The sequence below is a fragment of the Podarcis tiliguerta genome (genome assembly GCF_965153285.1).
Source record: "Podarcis tiliguerta genome assembly, chromosome: 8".
Classification (NCBI taxonomy): domain Eukaryota; kingdom Metazoa; phylum Chordata; class Lepidosauria; order Squamata; family Lacertidae; genus Podarcis; species Podarcis tiliguerta.
The window spans coordinates 18546573-18569306 of NC_139541.1; the positions used below are offsets into that span (position 1 = coordinate 18546573).

General features: G+C 45.1%; 1 long non-coding RNA gene across 1 annotated transcript in view; it reads left to right on the forward strand.

The window, feature by feature from the left end:
- Window positions 1–5033: 5033 nt before the first annotated feature.
- Window positions 5034–22734, forward strand: part of LOC310683987 — a 55586-nt gene continuing 37885 nt past the window's right edge. The window contains exon 1 of the long non-coding RNA XR_014514625.1: window positions 5034–5170. This is a non-coding gene — a long non-coding RNA (uncharacterized lncRNA). The remainder of the gene's footprint in view (window positions 5171–22734) is intronic.

Consider the following 22734-nt stretch of genomic DNA (forward strand, 5'->3'; position numbering starts at 1 on the left):
AGTTTCCTGAGTGAACATTTGGCTCAGCCCTTAAATAAACAAGGAGATTGCTCAAAAATTGCTGAGGGTTGAATTATTCACTTTTCCAGCTCATGATTTTCTACGATGCTGAGCGATGCATTTTTGACCCCTGCAGAACATGCCATTTCTAATAAGGAAAACAAAGGGCTGTATAATTTTCCTGATGCTGACATGAACGTAAAACAACAACTGGATGATTTAATCCAAATATATATTCATCGAGTTGTAGGGGAGAGATGGGATAAGGGTACATACTGAATAGCAAGAGAAGAGGGGGAAGAGAGAAAGGACGAGTGAATCGTTTTCAAAGGCATCTGGATATATGAAAATCAAGTTTTCAGCACGACCTCTCTAATGCCACCGTTGCGAAATTAGCAGCCTCTGTGACGTCAAAGGAAGGATCTTGCTTTCTGCTGTAGAGCTGCATGCCTTGAATTCACAATGACTGACTAGGCTTGAGTTGTGTTGCGCGATTGCCTTGGGATTCCTTCTGCGATTTCTACGTAAGGCAGTAGAAGTCTCAGTTGGGAGGAAAGCAACAAAAGCATGCCAGGAGCTACCTGAACCAGTGGAGGGTGATGGTCAGCAAGGCAACAGAGGACTCAGCTACACAGCTGCAAATAAAACGTTTTGAATGTGTTGTAAAGTGAAATGTACAATTGTGACACTAGATGGCGACGGTGAGCTATAGCAAATTCAATGCATTTTTCAAAACGTTTTTTTAAAAGCATTTTAACGTTTTCAGCATGTGTGTAGATTCCACCCTGTTCTTCCCTCGCTGATTCTTTCTCATGTCATGTGTCCTCATGCTTTCCTTCCTTCCTCCTCCTTCTCCAAGCCACATTGCTTTGGATCTTCCTTTTGTTAATCTCTTGACCTGATGGCTCCATGATGGTCCCATATAAGCTTCTACTCAGAATGGCTTTGTTTGCCAGGAAGAAAAAAACACACCTTAAGTTCCTTTATTCTTTCTTTCTCCCCCCGCCTTTCCCCAATATTATTATTAGGTTTTACAACAAATTTTAACATATTCACTGCTGGTAATATAATCACAAAATAAGTTTCCAAATCCCCCCCCCCCCTGACTTCCCCCAACTTCCCTTTCTGGTTTATAACGCATTAGCTTCTCCTGCATATTATCTTATTCCCTAATATAGTAGAGTTAAAATTATAGATCATTATTATATTTTATTAGTTAATTGTAAGTGTCTAATCAAACCCTGCAAGTGAGTCCATTTCCTTACGTTGCTTCTGTATATACGTTATAAAAGGTTCCCAGTCTTTTTTAAAAGTCTCTATTATCCTAAGTTTCTTTGTTCTTTCAACCAGCAGTCTTGCCAGACTATTTATTTCTGGGCTCTGCTGGTGTGTGTGTGGGTGTGGGTGTGCGTGTGCGTAATCCAAAAGGTCCCTGTCTCCAGCATCTAACCAGCATGTTGCTAGCATCCTACTCAAGAGACAATGGAGTGCGCTTCCAGGGGTGAAGTCAAACTGCTGCCTTAGCAGCACCCAAGTGACTTCCCCTGGGCTGCCCAGACAACAGGACTCCCCTCTCAGCCTCGCTGATGTGGTCCAAAGAAAAGCAGAGCAATACAATGCATGCAGGTCATTGTCTATAAAATTTATTTTCAGTTTATGAAGCAATTCTATATCCTCCCACCACGCTGACTAAGAATTCTACGAAACAGTAGTCAATATCCGGAATCACTGTTCAGTGTTGGACATCATATTTGCTGAATACACAAAGCTTCACAGCTTGTCTTTCGTCGTACACGGTTTGGTACCTCGCTTCATTTAAAGATTTTCAGAGACTTTGAGAGTAAAGATTTCATTTTGTACTTGTGATGGTTTGAAGGAATTCTATAAAGATTGTCTATTGCGTATGTACACTGCCATCGTGTTGCCTAGACATTGCTGACGTTCTCTTTGCAACACAGTGGTCCAAAGGAAAGAAGAGCAATACATTTGGCACCAGCTTGGCTGCCAGAGTTGCCAGAAGGAGGCCTACAAGGCGCCATCCAACCGCCTTAGGGACTCCATTCCAGATTTGTGTAGGGTATACTCCTAAGCCTTTTCTTTCCCCAAATATATCTTGCAAGGCAGTAGAGGTTTAGGATGAGAGTTTTCCTTCTCCTAGATGGGCTCCCTTCCCAGGTTGACAAGCCCCATCTGCCCCTCACTTCCCTCTCCAGCCCATGCAGAAACCACCTTCTTGACCGCTGGATCCACTATTGGTCTCATCTGCTCAATCCGCCAAAGCCTGTCTTTACACGCAGGCAAAGTCCCTAACAATCAGCGTGAAAGTGGAACTTTTTAGTCACTGAAGCAAGTATTCTCGCCCTTTGTGCCTTTTGGAGCCAATCAGAGTAAAAGGAGGTGAGTCAACCACTGAGGATTGGCTCCCAGGATCACTCTGGAGAAAGGTTGTGGGAAGAGCACCAAGGAGGAGTTGTTCTGCATGCTCCAAAGCTCTGCACTTAGGAACACTGAAAGCACAGTTTTCAGAAAATGGTGTGCAAGTACTGTGTCCAGTTCTGGGCACCGCAGTTCAAGAAGGACACTGACAAACTGGAACGTGTCCAGAGGAGGGCAACCAAAATGGTCAAAGGCCTGGAAACAATGCCTTATGAGGAACGGCTAAGGGAGCTGGGCATGTTTAGCCTGGAGAAGAGGAGGTTAAGGGGTGACATGATAGCCATGTTCAAATATATAAAAGGATGTCACATAGAGGAGGGAGAAAGGTTGTTTTCTGCTGCTCCAGAGAAGCGGACACGGAGCAATGGATCCAAACTACAAGAAAGAAGATTCCACCTAAACATTAGGAAGAACTTCCTGACAGTAAGAGCTGTTCGACAGTGGAATTTGCTGCCAAGGAGTGTGGTGGAATCTCCTTCTTTGGAGGTCTTTAAGCAGAGGCTTGACAACCATATGTCAGGAGTGCTCTGATGGTGTTTCCTGCTTGGCAGGGGCTTGGACTCGATGGCCCTTGTGGTCTCTTCCAACTCTATGATTCTATGATTCTAAGTTATTTTACGTACAATGGAACTTCAAGGAAAATGCAACTTAACCCACTCAAAAATATTATACTGGAGCACTCAGAATGATTTGCCTGTGTATGTGCCCAGAAAATAGTAGAAACAGATGGGGGTCTGCATTGATCTCTAATTATTATTATTCCATAATTATAGGATTATTGCATAATCTTAGAAGGTTGTATGTAACAGAAGGGGGGCATGGCTATGATAGTCATGAGGGAACCCTGCACTTCTGAATTCACCACTACTGTGGATATTTATAGCCAAACCCCAACAGTATCAGCCTATAGACTCTTGAAATATTTGTATGGGCAAATCTGACCAGTTGCACAATGACAAAGTAATATCTCATTATGCATGGTGATCCCTGATTGGCTAGAAGAAGCCCCGAAAGTTGGGCAGTTTCCCTGAACTAAAGGTTTTGTGTGTATGTGTCTGTTGCCATGGGGGGGGGGGGTAGAGGGGAATAAGACCATTAAGTCTAGAATCGAAAATTACCTAATGCTTTCACTGTTATCTCTGATGAACAGAGAACCACAAACTGGCCACTGGCCACTGTGTCCGTAGCGTTACTTAAAGAGAGAACAAAATCCAGACCTACAAAAGGTCCCTTATGCAACTCTGGCTTTTAAAAAACACCCCATTAAATATTTCATGGTTGCTGCGAGCAGCATTTCAGGGCTCTCGTCATCAGCCTTCTCCTGCGTTATGAAACATTTATCAGCCCAAGCCAGGAAGTCAACATCGCTGGCTGTCAAGCCTGAAATTATTTGCAAACTGAGATGGAGCGAGTGAAAAGATATGTAGCACATGACCCTGAGGATTATGCCAAGCAAAAGAGTGAAGCAGAGGAGGCTGATCCGTTATGGCAGATGGGGCAGTGCCCCACAAACCTCTGTCTGCCCTCATCCTGCTTCCACTTGCCTGCTTTCCTAGTTCCATCCAGTCCATGGGGTCGCCCTGCCTGTCAGCTTCCTCTTCCTCAGCGTCGCACTCCCCTGGAGGAAGGAGGATGGGGACAAAAGTAGAATCCTTTGGCTCTGCCTGCCATTGGCTCTGGCGCCACCTACTGTTGGCCTCCCTGCCTTCTGCCCTATCAGCTGCCACTGCCTTCCAGTACTGCCCTTGTTAAGTTGTGGGTGAACATATCAGACGACACAGCGATTCTTCAAACAGCTCTTGTTTATTCACAGACCCAGAACAGAACTGAACTGAAGGGTTCAGCCAGCCTGCTTATATAGAGCTCCGCTACAACGCAACAGTAACAACTTTCTGTAACTATCCAATCACTGAACGTCACTTTCAATTCCTTATTTGCATATATGGACCTGAGTGAAAACTATCTACAGTATCCCCCTACTGGCCCAGGGCGGAAAACTTCAGTACATAACAGTCCTGGCCCTGATATGGCAACTAGGTGGCTGGGCAAGGGAGCTACCAGAAGAGAAATAGATGGTTATTCCAAAATAAGCAGGCAAGGATGCAGTTTGGCTGTTGGTTTTCAAACAAGCTTTCTGTGTCTGTGTGCCCCGGAGACCTGTCAGGAGAAAAGAAGCAAGCCTACCTCTCAGTAAAGATGAAATCAATCTAGACTACCCACTCCTAGGCAGAAGTGGGGGTCTGCAACAAAATGTTACGGCGTGGAGTGCTTCTGTCTAGGGCTTGAATCAGCCAGCCACACCCCTTCCTGAGAAAGGATTTCAACCCTCATTTTCTCATAATTTCCAACAGTTAATCAGCACCTGCCAAAGGTATGTGGTATTGAAAAGAGGAATGCTACCTACGTAGGGAATATGCTGAAAATGTGATTTCATCTACTTTAAGGACATTTTCCAGCTTAAACTGGCCCCTCTTATGACCTGCCAACTGCACTAGGTAAAGATTGCAGCCTAGGGGGCTGAGCTGTTTCACTCAAACTTGATATTAACTTTGGAAAGAATGAATGGCATGGTGGCGATTCAAGGGAACGTTTGTTCTGAAATAATCACGATGGAGACTACCCAATTTCAGGTTGTTCAAGAAGATCCTTGCCTCAGGCTGACCCCAATCATATCCTACAGGCCACAGCAAATCACAAGCAACCATCCCAGCCTACTCTTCCTTTCTTGGGACAGGTAACCATTGACGTCTCACTGCCACCTGTGACACCTCTGTCCCCATTTTCTAAATGTTCTGTGTGTCAATCCCCTTTGTCTAGCCAGGCCTGCTTCTTCTTTGGCGATCACTCGTAGCCGAGTAAGATTGTCTTCCATAAACACGGTTTTAACAGTGAGTCCGTAAGTGACTGGGGAGGCCAATTCTGGATCCACACGTCCTTCCACAGTGGGGACATAGGTTTCCGGGTAGGAGTTGATCACGGTGTGGATTTGCCAAGTGTGCCTTCCTCTTAGCACGTTTCTTCCTTTCGTCCTGAGTTCGAGCATCCTCAAAGCCCATAACACCTATGGAAAAGGCTGTTCTCCAACTGGAGCGCTCACAGGCCAGTGTTTCCCAGTTGTCGGTGTTTATACTACATTTTTTTTAAAAAAAAGATTTGCCTTGAGAGAATCTTTAAACCTCTTTTGTTGACCACCAGCATTACGCTTTCCATTTTTAAGCTCGGAATAGAGTAGTTGCTTTGGGAGACGATAATCAGGCATCCGCACAAGAAGAACATAAGAAGAACCTGGCTGTTGGATGTGGCCAGAAGGCCCATTTAAATCGTTGTTTTTACTGATCAATTTGTTGTTCTGTTCTCTTTGTAAACTGCTTTGAGGTTGTCGGCTTTCCCCACTATCTAGCAATGTACAGTCATACCTCGAGTTTTGGGTTGAGCGCGTTCGAGTTGCGCTCCGCGGCAACCCGGAAGTAACGGAGTGCGTTACTTCCGGGTTTCGCCACTCGCACATGCGCAGACGCTCAAAATGATGTCACGTGCATGCGCAGAAGCGGCAAAACACGACCCGCGCACGTGCAGACGCGCCATTGCATCTTGCATTCTGTTTGGGATGCGAATGGGGCTCCGGAACGGGTCCCGTTCGCATCCCGAGGTACCACTGTAATAAATGTAGTGAAATAATTAAATAATATAAATAGTCCGGCATCCTGTTCTCACAAGTGGCTAACAAGATCCCTGTTGGAAGACGGTAAGTAGGACCCCGAGCACAAAGGCACTCTCCCCTCCTGTGGTTTCCAGCAAAAGGTATTCAGAAACATGATTGCCTCGGACTGTGGAGGCAAAACATTAACATGGTGTCATAGTGTTTTAAATGCATGGTGTGACTGTGGCCACCAATAATAATCAATTAGTGGTGGATTTATACTGCCTTGGGCTCTGAGGTCTTCAGGGGAGGTCCTCCTCTCAGTTCCACAACCTTCACAGATATGTTTGCTGGGGCCTCCCTCCCTCCCTCCCTCCCTAGAGAAGCTAGACTGGCTCTCTCGTTGTTGACCTTCCACCGGAAGCTGAAGACTTTTTGTTCCAACAGTCTTCGGGGAACTGACTGACTTCTTCTTCTTTTTTAAGGAAGGGCTTTTAATAGTGTTGTGCTGTATTTATTATCTGTATTTCAATAAATCTGTTTTTTAATATTGTTTTAATCCCATTAGCATTCAGTTACTTTCCCATGATTGTCTTTTATATGTTTTCAGCTTTGTCATTTTAATTTGTGTAAGCTTCGTTGAGTCCTGGTCTGGGGAAAAGGCAGGATACAAATAAATGGAGTAATTATTATTATTATCATCCAGGACTGCCCACACATTCTGCATCATTTGCTCTGCAAAAAGCATTGAGATTAATGAGCTTGGGTTAACCATGGCCAGGGATACAACCCTATAGGATTTTGTTCTTTTTAAAAATATATGGATTGTATCCAGCACTGGTTCTACTACTGCAAATAATGGACATGATTAATCTAGGTGCCTTGCTTCAGACCCTCCAGGTGTCCCTATTTTCCAGGGATGTCCCTGATTTAGAGAAGCCATCCCGGTTTCTGATTTGATACCGGAATGTCCCACTTTTCCTTAGGACAGGGGTGGGCAACCTAAGGCTCGTGGGCCGGATGCGGCCCAATCGCCTTCTAAATCTGGCCCACGGACGGTCCAGGAATCAGCATGTTTTTACATGAGTAGAATGTGTCCTTTTATTTAAAATTTGTGGGGCATAGGAATTCGTTATTTTTTTCAAAATATAGTCTGGCCCCCCACAAAGTCTGAGGGATGGTGGACGGGCCCACGGCTGAAAAAGGTTGCTGACCCCTGCCTTAGGATGTCCCTATTTTCATTGGAGAAATGTTGGAGGGTATGGAGTTATCCGACTCCCGAGCCATCTGAAGGTAATCCTGTATAGAGACATTTTTTAATGTTTAATGTTTTATTATGTTTGTATGTTATATTATATACAATATATTATATTATATTATATTATATTATATTATATTATATTATATTATATTATATTATAATGTTTGTATTTGGGATGTGGGTGGCGCTGTGGGTTAAACCACAGAGCCTGGGACTTGCCGATCAGAAGGTCGGTGGTTCGAATCCCTGTGACGGGGTGAGCTCCCGTTGCTTGGTCCCAGCTCCTGCCAATCTAGCAGTTCGAAATCACGTCAAAATGCAAGTAGATAAATAGGTACCGCTCCAGCGGGAAGGTAAACAACCTTTCTGTGCGCTGCTCTGGCTCGCCATAAACGGCTTAGTCATGCTGGCCACATGACCCGGAAGCTGTACGCCGGCTCCCTCGGCCAATAAAGTGAGATGAGCGCCACAACCCCAGAGTCGGCCATGACTGGACCTAATGGTCAGGGTCCCTTTACCTTTACCTATGTTTGTATATATGTTGGAATGAACTGGTGTAGTAGTTACTGCGGGGTTTTTTGTTATTGTTTAACACTAAATAAAGTATTAAAAATAAAAATGTTTGTATATATGTTGGAAGCTTCCCAGAGTGTCTGGAGCAACCCAGTAAGATGTGTGGGATATAAATAATAAAATTAGCATTATGGAATCGGACGTCCCTATTTTCATCGGAAAAATGTTGGAGGGTATGCTGTTTCCAATGGGTCTACCCCAAGTAGGACTTTTATTTCCTTCCTGGGCAGGGGGGATGCTCCAGGTAATGCAAAACAAATTTGTTTTGCATTTCGGCATCGAAAAGCCACAGCAGATGTCTCGTTGACATGCTTAATGGGTTTACAAGGCAGCCTGCTTAGAAACGGAGGTCCCCCACCCTTGTCAGAAACAGCAGGTTGTTTGTAAGCCGAGGCAGGAAAGCGAGCGAGAAGAAAAGCCCCAAACAATCTGTTTTCTGGCTGCTTTGAAAACAGCACATCATAAGCTCACAACAGGACCCTCCTGGCTGTTTTCTGTTTATTACATTGAAAAATGAAAGCGTTGGCTGGCTGGCCGACATTAATTTTGTCACCCCTGCAGGGAATCACCCATCTTGACTGCCTGCCTTTTGTTTGGCTTCGTTTCTCGGAGGGGAAATAACTGGTGCCTGTCGAGTTAGCAAAAAGACATCCCCAATTGGCTGCTTGCGGAGGGGGTGCTGGTGACTGTATCTCGGCACCGCAACAAAATGGCCTCTCCAGCACTGGAGCTCCATTTACAAGAGGTCATTTGGGCTATTCCAGGGGTAGGCAACCTAAGGCCCATGGGCTGGATGCAGCCCAATCGCCGCCTCAATCCGGCTCATGGACGGTCCGGGAATCAGCGTGTTTTTACATGAGTAGAATGTGTCCTTTTATTAAAAATGCATCTCTGGGTTATTTGTGGGGTCTGCGTGGTGTTTTTACATGAGTAGAATGTGTGCTTTTATTTAAAATGCACCTCTGGGTTATTTGTGGGGCATAGGAATTCGTTCATTATTTTTTTTCCAAAATATAGTCCAGCCCCCCACAAGGTCTGAGGGATGGTGGACCAGCCCACAACTGAAAAAGGTTGCTGACCACTGGGCTATTCTCATGCCTCAGGGTGGCAAACATGCAGCATTTATCCAGCCTGTGGCTGCCATTTTGTTATTGTTTGGAAGCCAAGCCGTTCGAGTACCGAGGTACCACTGTCTATGTATTTCTATTTGGTTGAAGAAGTGCATCGCAACGTTCAGGAAATTTTCAGTTTGCATATTGAATCCGGAAGTGCGAATCATGTCAGTCTGTGTTACAGTCCAAACAGAATGGACTTCTTCCACATTCCTAAATACTATACATCTGCTTTCATTCCTTGTTGGCTGGTTTCAGAAGAGATGTTGGGGAGTGTTTCTCAATATGGAGGGGTTTAGGCTAAGACCAACTACAGTTCCCACAATTCTTTGAGGGCTCTGAAAATGCCTTCCTAGGAATATGTCCTTGACCTCTAACCATGCCTCTTGCTCGCTTGGAGAAGAGAAAACAGCGGGTGTGTGGATGCGGAAACTGCCTTAATGTACAAAGGCAAAATTTGCAATTTGTTGCTCCTCCCACTTTGCCTCTGGCTCCACCCACCACTAGTGTCTGGCTCTAGAAAGATTGCTCAAAAGGGAAATGTGGTCTTTGGGTTGGAGAACCGCCCTGAGACCTCCAGGTATAGGGCGGTAGATAAATTCAATAAATAATAATAAATAAATAAAAAGTTTCCCCCACCCCTGAGTTAAATCGTGATTTCTTCCCCTGAGCAATAACCATTGGTGACTGGTGCCCATTGGGACTAGCAGGCAGAAAAATGCAGGTAAGTGAGGTACAAGAAAAACCTGCATCCCACCAGGAGAATTTCATAAATCAATCAATCAATCAATCAATCCCTTCCTCTTTGATCATTTTTAAATGCCATTTCTTGGATGGTAGCAGGGAAAACACAGGGGAAATGTTTGGCCACACACGAACTAGGGCTTTTTACCGGTTGATACTGGAAATATAATTGCTGGACTAGACAGGTCCTTAACCTGATTCAACACAGCTTTTGTGTTCAATCAGAAAACAGCAGCCAGAGTAACCTTGGCAAAGAATTTTGAAGTGCAGCATAATCTATACCCCCAATTACCACAACCATTTTCAGAAGCGACATTGGGCTTTTGCTGCATTTGTCCTTCAAACAAATCAAAACAAAACCACAGACAGCATCAACCGGAATGGATATTCAGTATAAATATTGGCTCCTCTCCCGCTTTCCCTGCACTATTAGTTCCAGATTAAGAACAGTCGCATCCACAAGGGCCCTAGCCTACCTAGTCTTTGGGACTTGCACAAAGGATAGGGTTGGATCCAATGTTAGTCCTACTCGGAATAGACACATTGAAATGAACGAACCTTTGGGGTGCAGCCAATACTAGTCGCTCACAGTAATTATGTTCCTTAACTTCAGTGGGTCTACTCTGAGCAGGGCTAGTATCAGATGCAACCATAAGTGTGTGCAAGGGGTGTTTAAAAGCCCCAGAGATTATGTCAAAGAGGAGAGATTATGAGAGATTATGGAGCAGCAACCCAGCTCCTTCAGCTGCCATAGGGAAATGGTGAGAGAGAGAGAGAGAGAGAGAGAGAGAGAGAGAGAGAGAGGCAGAAGAGGGGAGGAGGGAAGCAGGGAGAGATGCAGGCAGAATAAAAAAGCTGGAAGGGATCTGCAGTTTCTGCCTAGGTCTGTCTCTGGAAAGGATGGTGGTGTGATTGGCAATAAGGGAAGAGGCAGAATTTGGTACTTGGATTCACTCTCTTTTTAGTTTTTATTTCTTTAAGTTTAGTTGTTTTGTTTTTTAGTTTAGGTTCCTTTGTCCATTTGATGAATGAAAACAATGTCCTTTACGACAGTTGTTGTTGTTTAGTGGTTTAGTCGTGTCCGACTCTTCGTGACCCCATGGACCAGAGCACGCCAGGCACTCCTGTCTTCCACTGCCTCCCGCAGTTTGGTCAAACTCATGCTGGGAGCTTCGAGAACACTGTCCAACCATCTCGTCCTCTGTCGTCCCCTTCTCCTTGCGCCCTCCATCTTTCCCAACATCAGGGTCTTTTCCAGGGAGTCTTCTCTTCTCATGAGGTGGCCAAAGTATTGGAGCCTCAGCTTCAGGATCTGTCCTTCCAGGGAGCACTCAGGGCTGATTTCCTTCAGAATGGAGAGGTTTGATCTTCTTGCAGTCCATGGGACTCTCAAGAGTCTCCTCCAGCATCATAATTCAAAAGCATCAATTCTTCGGCGATCAGCCTTCTTTATGGTCCAGCTCTCCCTTCCGTACATCACTACTGGGAAAACCATAGCTTTAACTATACGGACCTTTGTCGGCAAGGTGATGTCTCTGCTTTTTAAGATGTTGTCTTTACGACAGAGTATTCAACAAACCTTTGCCTTTAAAAAATAAATTAAATTTCCCTGTACGCTCACCCTCATAAAATGTGTTGTGCACGCCTATGGATACAACCTTCGGAACTATTTTTAATTCAAATGCATGCAAATTAAATCAAACGCGCACAATGACTCAAGGAAAATGCCTTCCATTGGGTGACAAGAGCTAACAATTACAAACGAGCTTGAGGAACGTCAAGCGTAAAAGACGAGAAACAAAAGCCCAGCCGTCGCGGGAGACAGCTCTGTCCTGCGACGACAACAACATAACGATAGCTACTTTCACATTCCCATGTCTGGTGTCATGAATATTTTCCGGCTTCCTGATAGAGCAACTATTGCTCAGGCAACCACTGGAAACGTGTGGGCAGTTGGGGAAGAGAGGTTTTAATTTTGCCTCAGTCGTCTCACAATGAATACAAACAGACACATTCTGTACTGTCAAGACGGTTCTCTCCCTCCCTGCCCCTACATGTCTCAAAAAGAGTTATTGAAAACATTGTCATTCTGCATCTCCTTAATAGCTACACTGATGGTTATGGGTTATTATTAGTGCATTTAACAAATGGCAGCACGATGGCAGCACAATTATTCTATTTTGGGGGGCAAGCGGACTGGGATTCTTAATGTAAGAAGGAGAACAACATTAAGAAGAGCTCTGCGGGATCATATCTCTCTTTTTTTGAAATAATTTTTATTTGATTTTACAAACAAAAGGTTATACGAAAACCAGATACATAACCATAAATAGAGATTTCTCTGACTCTCCAGACTTCCCACCCTCCCCTCCATGGGTCCTATTGTCAACATCTTCAACTGCATATTATTTCACAATCCATATATTGTATCTCTCCATATTGACCACAGTATTTGTCACATTACAAGCGTTGTTAAAATCCTACTAATGTTTTCATCTGCTTATAGTGATTTCCTAAATAAATTATATTTTTTTCCCATTGTTTCTTGAAGTTTTTGTCCTCTTGGTTCCTGAGCTTTCCGGTCAGCTTTGCCATTTAGGAATATTCCAACCGCTAGATCTGCCATTCCTCTCTGGTAGGGACTTTGTCTTCTTTCCATCTTTGGGCTAGTAGCATCCTTGCGGCTGTTGTTGTGTACATAAAAAGTCTTTTCTGCTCTTTTGGGATGTCAGTACCTACAATTCCTAATAAAAAAGCTTCTGGGTTGTTGTTTTTTACAAAAAGTTATTTTAAACATTTTCTTCAATTCATTATATATCATTTCCCAGAATGCTTTAGTTATCATACCAAACATCTAGTGCAGCATCCTGGTTCTGGGGTGACCATGTCTGTAAAGGGGAAGAGCTGTAGCTCAGTGGTAGAGCACCTGCTTTGCATGCAGAAGGTTGCAGGTTCAATTCCCAGCATCTCCAGCTAGGACTGAGAATGCTCCCTGCCTGAAAACCCTGGAGAGCCACTACTGGTCAGTGTGGTCAGTGCTGAGCTAGATGGACTTAGTGGTTCAACACAGGCTGTAGCTCAGTGCTAGAGTCCCCGCTTTGCTTGCAGGAGGTGCACCTGAACTCCCCTGCTGCTTGCTGGGAGGGGCGGGGAGGAGATGGGATCATCGACCATCCGCATAGTGCCTGTGGCCAGGGATGCTGGGAGTTGGAGTCAAAAATTTCTGGAGGGGCCACCAGGTAAGGGGCAATTGTCCATCCATGAGTGAGTAAAGCTACATTGGGAGGACATGATGCAATATTTTAATGCATCGTGGACTCAGCAAGCTGACTTGTTGTCCACCTTGGCAGGTAAGGTGGAAGAGAGCCAGCAATGTAGCAGCAGGCCCACCAGAGAGCGCTTTGCCGGGGGCATCGCCAAACATACCAGCACCCCTGACAGCCTGAAGGATGTAGGCAGGCAGACTGCTGCCTGTCGGGATCTCCGCTTCGGCCAAGCTGATAAAGCTCATTTTCCTCCAGAATCGCCCCTGACAATAATTACCGACCTGAGCCTTTGATGAGGCCTCAGGCGCATTTCCGATTCAGCAGAGAATCCAAAGCAGCACGCAAAAGTGATGAGATTTATGGCTACATGCTATGCTTTATTACTAAGCTACTCAAAGAGCAAAGAAATATACATCCTCTCTCTGTGAGAGCAGAGAGCAATTGAACAACAAAGGAGCAGGAAACCAGTAACGTCACATCCGTCTCTCATCTCCCGTGAGACTTCCAACAGTATGGAATGTGTCTGGAATGTAAACAGAGTCCTGTGACTCTAAGCAGCTGCTCAGTGGCAAACAGAAACTAACATCCTCCCCCTTTCTGTGAACACCACTGGGCAGCGTGTCAGTACAATCTCAGTACAAACCCAATTTCTGTACATAGGTACAGTGTTGATCCTTCGGAACAACCTTGGACAATAAACCAGCAGGAATTTCATTACCTGGCCATCGTTACGAGTCCTTTCTGAATACATTCTCTAGCATGTTGCAGCTTCAATTGCAAATGCTTCGTGCTTTGCTTACAACCTTCAAAGCCAAACATGCTTTGTTGTCCTGATAAACCTGGATTGGACATTTGACAGGAATTCTCATGTCTTTACACAACTGCAGAGCCTTGGAGAGCTAGCCCTCTGGCCTGAAGACAACACTCCACAGCTTCCCTCCTGATGTGCTCCTGGCACTGCCAGATTGTTGGGATGGGATAGGAGGAATCTGGTTCTTCAGCACCAGATGTCCGTAAAGGTCCAGGCCCTGAAAGCCCTGGTGGTCTGGGAATTCCTACTGGGAGTTCTTGTCCAGCTTCCTCAGGTATCCCTGTCTTTTGCAGTCGTCTCTGAGCCCTGGCTGAGACCCAGCCTCCAATTCTGTATTCCAGAGCACCACTGGGTACAGGGGTCATGACGCACTGTGACTTGGCCCAGTCACTGTCTCTCAGACTCACCTCCCTCACAGGGTTCTTATGTGGATAAAATGGCAGTGAAGCAAAACTGCACTTGGAGATTGAGAACAGCAGCATGAAATGGATAAGATTTGCCAGGGCAGGGGGTAGGTTGGGGGAAAGTTTTCTGACCACCCCCACACATGTCCCCTTTTCCGCATTGAGGTTCAAACCAGGAGAAAAATGTGCTACAGGCAGCTGTAGGCTTTCGCTGCATTTCAACCGCCCCCTCCCCAATAGATGTTATAAAAATTGAAAGATCTACAGTTCACTGGTTTTTATTTCTAGGGCGCCTTTATGCCGACGCTCGCAAATTGGCTCATTTTGTAAGCTCAGCAAGCAGATTCCCTCTCAAATAGGGTCGCCTGAACCCCATTAGACCAAAGCAGTTGCATTTCTGTCAGCCGTGCTGGTTGCGCTACGAAGCTACTCATACATTGCCGGAGGTAAGCTTTCTCTCTCTGAAATGAAGGGTGCTATTATAAATGAGATAACCCAGTTCGAGTGAGTATTTGTTCTTTTGGGGAATTTTTTATTTTTAATATAAAAAACCCTGTCCTGTTTTTGTTGCTTAGTTCCAAACCAAAGAAAAAAAGGAGGGGGGAAGGAGGAGATTAGGAGCTGGTGAACATGAACTGAATTCATTTCTTGCAGGCAGAAAAATAGAAACCTAAGATTTCCTTAGGTATTTTGTGAACATGCCCGTTATCTGGGTTTGCACAACTGAAGTGGGTCCAAGCAGAAGAGGATACATATTGGTTTTTTAAAAAAATAATATTTATTACTTTTTCAACAATTTAAACACTACAAAACAAAACACACACACACACACACACACACAAACAATACAATACAAAGACACTACATAACACTAACACATTAAACTAACAAAACCAAACAAAAACAGTTTAAAACACTCAAACAATTTCAATATCTTGTCTTTCATTCACTTATTTCACCGACCTCCTCACACCTCCCTTTTTGTATTCCACTTCTGTCAATTGTTTCAGCAATTCCCTTCCATCTTCCTCTGTTTTCTGTCCTATAATTATCTTAGCACATTCTAACCTTATACTTATTGTTGCCGCTCAGATGCTACTAGCCCAGAGATGGAAAGAAGATAAGGCCCCTACCAAAGAGGAATGGCAAGCTAAGCTGATGGACTATGCTGAAATGGCAAAGCTGACTGGAAAACTCAGGAACCGAGAGGACGAAAACTTTAAAAAAAGAATGGGGAAAATGTATAACTTATCTAGGAGACCACTGCAAGCAGATGGAAACATTATCAGGATTTGAAACCCACCTGTAATGTAACAAATACTATGGACAATATAGATTGATATAAAATATAGAATATGGAATAATATATGCAGTTGCAAATGTTGACAATAGGACCCGTGGAGGGGATGGGGCGAAGTCTCGAGATTCAGAGTAATCTCTATATATGGATATGCATTTGGAATGCTATAAATTCGTATTTGTAACATCAAATAAAAATGATTTTAAAAAAGAAAGAAAGGAGGATACATTCTGTTATAGAGATTGCATAGAGGGTACATTAGGACGTCCCTATTTTATCCTAGAAATGTGGGCAGGTATGGAGTTATCTGACCCCGGAGCCACCTGAAGACAGCCCTGTATAGGGAAGTTGTTTTTTTAATGCCTAATGTTTTTACAGTGGCACCTCAGGTTACAAACACCTCGGGTTACAAACACTTCGGGTTACAGACTCCTCTAACCCGGAAGTAGTACCTCAGGTTAAGAACTTTACCTCAGGATAAGAACAGAAATTGTGTGGCGGCTGCAGTGTGGCGGCGGGAGGCCCCATTAGGTAAAGTGGTACCTCAGGTTAAGAACGGTTTCAGGTTAAGAACGGACCTCAGGAATGAATTAAGTTTGTAACCAGAGGTACCACTGTATTATGTTTTTATACAGGTTGGAAGCCACCTATAAGTGCAACCCAGACAGATGGGTGGGGTATAAATTGAAAAATTCTTCTTCTTCTTCTTGAATAGGGCGTCCCTATTTTCATCAGAGAAATGTTAGAGAGTATGCTGTAGATTCTATCTTTGGCATGCCAGGTAGGACTGGGATTGACCCTGAACAGAAAAAAGCAGCCATTATAACCAGTTTTTGAACATCAACACAGTTACAAGTTGAAAGTGGACATGATCATCCTTGAAGAAGCCCACACCATACCTCAAGGTGGCGCTGTGGGGCCATGTCTAGGTCTCCAGCAGCCTCGCTGTTGACATCGTTCTAAGGAGAAACCAAATGTCTTCCTTGCTGGTGTTACCCCTGCGAAAGCTAAATCCAGGGTGTGGTGTTCACAAAGTGGGCTGTCTTCCAATTGAGTTCTACTTAGAGTATAGGCCATTGAAACAATAGGTCTAAGTTAAAGGTAAAGGTAAAGGGACCCCTGACCATTAGGTCAGTCGTGACCGACTCTGGGGTTGCGGCGCTCATCTCGCTTTATTGGCCAAGGGAGCCGGCGTACAGCTTCCGGGTCATGTGGCCAGCATGACTAAGCCACTTCTGGCGAACCAGAGCAGCGCACAGAAACGCCGTTCACCTTCCTGCTGGAGCGATACCTATTTATCTACTTGCACTTGGATGTGCTTTTGAACTGCTAGGTTGGCAGGAGCAGGGACCGAGCAACGGGAGCTCACCCTGTCGCGGAGATTCGAACCTCCGACCTTCTGATTGGCAAGTCCTAGGCTCTGTGGTTTAACCCACAGCGCCACCCGCGTCCCATGCCCATTAACTTCAGCAGGTCTACTCTGCGTGGCATTAACATTGGATAGCACTAATTGAGCCAACATAACTTAGTGACCCCAAGTTAGCACACACACAGAGACTCAAATTCAGAAATAGGGTTGTATCCCATGTTAGCCCTACTTAGAGTAGACCCATTGAAGCTTTGTGGCGGTGTTTTTGCATACCGCTTAAGGATTCTGAAATATTAAGCGGTTTAGAAATGCTTTTAAACAGACCAAAAATGTGTTGCATCCAGTGCCAGTCCTACACAGAGTAGACCCACTGATGTTATCCGGCATGGCTAACCCTAAGTTCCCATCATATAAATTGGTATGGATGCTTTATTGATGTTTTGCATAAGGTTTCCCAGACATTTATTGACCGATTTCGTATGTTTCGTAAGCCACCTTGATATATTTTATTATTACTATTTATTTACTGTATCTCACCTTCTCCTCGAAGGAGCTCAAGGCAGTGTGCATAGTTCATCATGGTTCAACAACCCTGCGAGGTGAGCTTAGGCTGAGAGGATTGAAACCTTGGTGCCCCAGGTCCTAGTCCAACTCTCTAAGCGCAGTATTTTATGAAAGTATGGATTATGCATAAGTTGAAGCATTGTGATGGCCTGGGACTCGGGCTCGGACTCGGAACCAGAGGAGTCTCAGTCTGCACCGGATCCTTTGCCTCAGACATCACCTGAACCAAGTCTGGGGCTTGATCCTGAAGAGTCCCAGTCTGCACAGGTTCCCCTGCAACAAACGCCAGCTGAGCCTGAGCCTGCCATGGCTCCAGATGCGAGGATTACCTCGTTGGGTTCAGCTGGGCCATCACTTACAGCTGCTCCACTACCGGTTGGGTCAGAGGAGGCTGAGGCAGCCCCTGGGTCTAGTAACCCACCAACGTGTCCCGAGCTGCAGAGACTAAGGTCTGAGAGAAGGAGAGACCTGAGTACTCGCAGGAGGAGTGCTGGCCTTTGGGCGAAACAGGGAGGTGAGTTGCCGGGGGATTAGGACCGGCCATTACCCCGACAAAGATAAAAGGCTGTCAGACCCTGTCCCAGGTTGTGGGAGCAACATTGCTGTATGCAAGATCCTGTCTGAGATCCTGTACCTGTCCTTGCCTGGTTTCCTGCCTTGACCCTGTCAGACTGACTCCTAGTGGAACCTTTGGATTGTGGACTAGACCTGGACTGTAGTTCTCGGGTTACTCCCAGGCCCAGCACAAGCATACAGAAGTGGATTTCTCCTGTATCACCACTGCTGACCTCTCTGTTTGGCCATGACCCAGTTGCTTGTCATTTGTAGTCCACCCACCATGCTGATGCCTCGCTGAACATCTCCAACTCTTCCCCCTCTCCCACTCCTGTTGAAGCTGCTCAGCAGAATTTCCACCCTCTCCAGGGCCAGACGAGGGTGTGGGCAAATTGAAAGCGAAAGCTGCCAAGAATTCCCCGGAGGCCTAAACTGGTTGAGAAAACCAGTGACGTGACATCTAGGAAGGTGACTTGTGTGTGTGTGTGTGTGACAACTGACTTCAATTTTCCACTTGCTCGTTTGTTTGTTTTTCAATCTCCTGCCTCCATCAGATTGGGGCTGTGGCTCATGGAGCTCAGTATTGTCTAGCAGCGACTCTCCAGGATTTTAGACCCGTGTTCTCTCTCCCAGCCCTACCTGGAGATGGTGGGGCTGAAACCTGGGGCCTTCAGCATGCAAAGCTGATGTTCCACCACTGAGCTACGGGCTCAAGGGCGGGCAACAGAGCAAAGGCCTCTTAAGACCCAACTCACACAGGGAATAAGATGGGAGCCGCAGTGCCTTCTGGGGAACCTTCCAGAGGCCACATACTAGTGATGTTTGGGGCCAGAGGCAAAAGTTGGGGGAACATCATCACATCTCCTGGTATGTCCCACAGAAGACATTAAGGTCCACAAATGACAACATTTTGGAGGTCCCAAGTCGCAAGGTGGTTAGATTGGGCTCGACTAGGGCCAGGGCCTTTTCAGTACCAGCCCCAACTTGGTTGAACACCCTGTCACAAGAGATTAGGGCCCTGCGGAACTTGACATCTTTCCGCAGGGCCTGAAGGCAGAGGTGTTCCACCTGGCCTTTGGTTTGGACTCAGTCTGACCCTTATGTTTCCCTCCCCTTATGGTTTTGATCTATGGACTGCTTTTAAAATGAGGCTGCATTTTAAATTGCATTTTAACCTGTGTTTTAAATTGGTTTTTTCCCCCTATTATGTTTTTACTGTAATTTTACTGGTGTTAGCTGCCCTGAGCCTGGCTATATTATTATTATTATTATTATTATTATTATTATTATTATTATTATTATTATATATCATAAAGCTGTGATTCCTACAAGACCAGGGGTTGGACTAGATGACCATTGGGGTCCTTTCCAACTCTATGATTCTATAATTCTTTTCCTTTGCACAGTAAACTAGTCTCAACGCACACACTCACACCCCTCTCTGTCTTCCATCCTGACAAGCAAGAGGCATTATCTGAATTCAGGGTCACATTCCAGCCAGAAAAAAACAACAGCACTTGGGGTGCAAGGCACTTGACTTCCCCCCCCCAAAAAAAAATTCTGGGTACTACAATTTACCCCTCACAGACCTACAATTCCCAGCGCCCTTAACAAACTACAGTTCCCAGGATTCTTTGAGGCAAGTCATATGCTTCAAATGTGCATTATTATGTTTTATTTTTAAAATCTTTTATTTTTTACCAACCACCAAAACACAAACAGTGAATCCCCCCAGACGGCTGATACATTGACTATACATATTCAATAATATTTGTTGTTGTTGTTTAGTTGTTTAGTCGTGTCCAACTCTTCGTCACCCCATGGACCAGAGCATGCCAGGCACTCCTGTCTTCCACTGTCTCCCGCAGTTTGGTCAAACTCATGCTGGTAGCTTCGAGAACACTATCCAACCATCTTGTCCTCTGTCGTCCCCTTCTCCTTGTGCCCTCCATCTTCCCCAACATCAAGGTCTTTTCCAGGGAGTCTTCTCTTCTCATGAGGTGGCCAAAGTATTGGAGCCTCAGCTTCAGGATCTGTCCTTCCAGTGAGCACTCAGGGCTGTTTTCCTTCAGAATGGATAGGTTTGATCTTCTTGCAGCCCATGGGACTGTCAAGAGTCTCTTCCAGCACCATAATTCAAAAGCCTCAATTCTTCGGCGATCAGCCTTCTTTATGGTCCAGCACTCACTTCCATACATCACTACTGGGAAAACCATAGCTTTAACTATACGGACCTTTTTGGCAAGGTGATGTCTCTGCTTTTTTAAGATGCTATCTAGGTTTGTCATTGCTTTCATTCAATAATATACATATTCACTAATATACATATTCAATAATAACATATTCAAATCAACCATATGTACACTTTTAACATTTTAATTGCCCCAAATTGTTCAAACCTACCCAAATAGTTCAATATCTTCTCAAACCAATCCTCCTCTTTCTCACTGACCTTAAAACCTTTCATTCTATATAGCTTCAAACGTGCATTAAATGTATAGTGTGGATCTGTCTAGTAACATCTGAAGAACCACAGATTCCCCTCTTCCTGTGTTAGATCAAAAACTAGTCTTCGCCACTTCCCCCATCCGCTTTAAAAGCCTGCATGGGAGGAAATATCTGCATGGAAGGTTAAAAGCACCTGTCATTGCAGCTGCTAACCTGTACCTTCCCATTCTCTTGCTTCGATGGGAGATGGATGGCTCCTCTGTTATCTCCACAGGTAAGGCTGTGCCAGGGTTATCGTGTTAGGAATCCGGAACGGGGTGAGTCAACTCCAGCTTATGGTCTGCATCAACCTGAGGCTACAGCAATTCCCCTGAGAGACAAAAGTTTACATACCATCAGTAAAAGGCATTAAAATATCCATCTTTCTGTCAACGTATCTCCAACACAAGAAACAATCATTTCCCCCTTCCTGGCTTTAATGGGTAACCCTGCTTTATATTTTCCCTCGTGATCCCTTCCAACTCTACGGTTCTATGATTCTATGCACTGAACTGCATTTGGGAAAAGAGAGCAAATAATTTGGGCTTCTGTGAAGTTTGCTAAGGTTCCCTATACTTACTGTAAAGGGGGAAATGACTCAAAAAGACTTAGGACTCACCTATCTGAACAATAATAATAATAATTATTATTTATACCCCGCCCATCTGGCCGGGTTTCCTAGCCACTCTGGGAGGCTCCCAACAGAATATTAAAAACACGATAAAAGATCACACATTAAAAACTTCCCTAAACAGGGATGTCTTCTAAAAGTCAGGTAGTTGTTTATTTCCTTGACATCTGAAGGGAGGGCATTCCACAGGGCAAGAGCCACTACCGAGAAGGCCCTCTGCCTGGTTCCCTGTAACCTCGCTTCTCGCAGGGAGGGAACTGCCAGAAGGCCCTTGGCGCTCGACCTCAGTGTCTGGGCTGAACGATGGGGGTGGAGACGCTCCTTCATGTGTACTGGGTTTTAAAGGCCAACCCCAACACTGAATTGTGTTCGGAAATGACTGGGAGCCAATGCAGGTCTTTCAGGACCGGTGTTATATGGTCTCGGTGGATCCTACAGATCCTCTTGGGTGTTAACATCAGCAGAGGGGATCTTCTGCTGCCCTCAGAATTTTAGGAGCTGGTGACCTGGGAGACGACCTTCTCCGTCCCCTGCAACAGCCCACGGATCAAAATAAGGACGCTTGCTTTTTGGTCCTGAGCTCTCGCAAGGAGCCAGATGTCTTGCTCATGACAAAAAAAAAATGAGTGTCTTTTGATCCGGTGCTCTGGTGTGAACCATCTGACTCACGCCAGAGTGCCAGACCAAAAAAACAGGACATTCTGGGATCCAATCAGAAGCTGGGATGGCTTCTGTAATCCTGGGATGTCCCACTCAAATTGGGACGGTTGAGGGGTATGGTTCCCTGTGGCAGCCCTAAAACTGTACATTTGGCACCTTCGTTGTATAGTTGCCATCATATGCTGAAGACACAGCTCTTTATGCTTATCTTTTGGGATATATATATATGTGTGTGTGTGTGTGTGTGTGTGTGTGTATATGGACCCACTCTATTCCCGTGATTGTCATTTGTTCTAAACTGTTTTTCACATTGTATTTTTAAATTGCTGTAACCCCTTCTTGGGACCTTATGGTGAAGGTTCAAAATAATGATAATTTGGGGTTGTATCCAATGCTAGTTCTACTCAGAGTAGACCCACTGAAGTTTAGGGGCATGTCCAACCTTGGTTCATTCATTTCAAGGGGTCTATTCTGAGCAAAACTTAATGGGCTACAGGAGCATAGGTCGCTGCCTTAACAGCGAGTGATACCATTGGTCCATCCAATTCAGTAATGCTTACACTGACTGGCAGCAGCTCTCCAGGGGTTTAGGCAAAAGCCATTCCAAGCTCTTTGTGAAGATGCCAAGGATTGAATCGAGGACCTTTTGCATACAAAGCATATTCCCTACCCCTGAGCTATGGCCCTTTTCTCCAATGTAACCCTTGGTAACAGGCTGTGTACAGAAAAGAGTGATGCTTGCACCCCAACTATCTACATCCTTTCACCTCCCCAAGGCTTCTCTGGGAAGCCAAGATCAGCTTGGAATTGTCTTCTTCTCCAGATGAAAGGAATGACTTCAGATGTCCCAGAATCTATCCAGGCTGAATCCATAAGGAAGACTTACTTTTAAGGACATAAGGAAAACCCTGCTGGATCAGG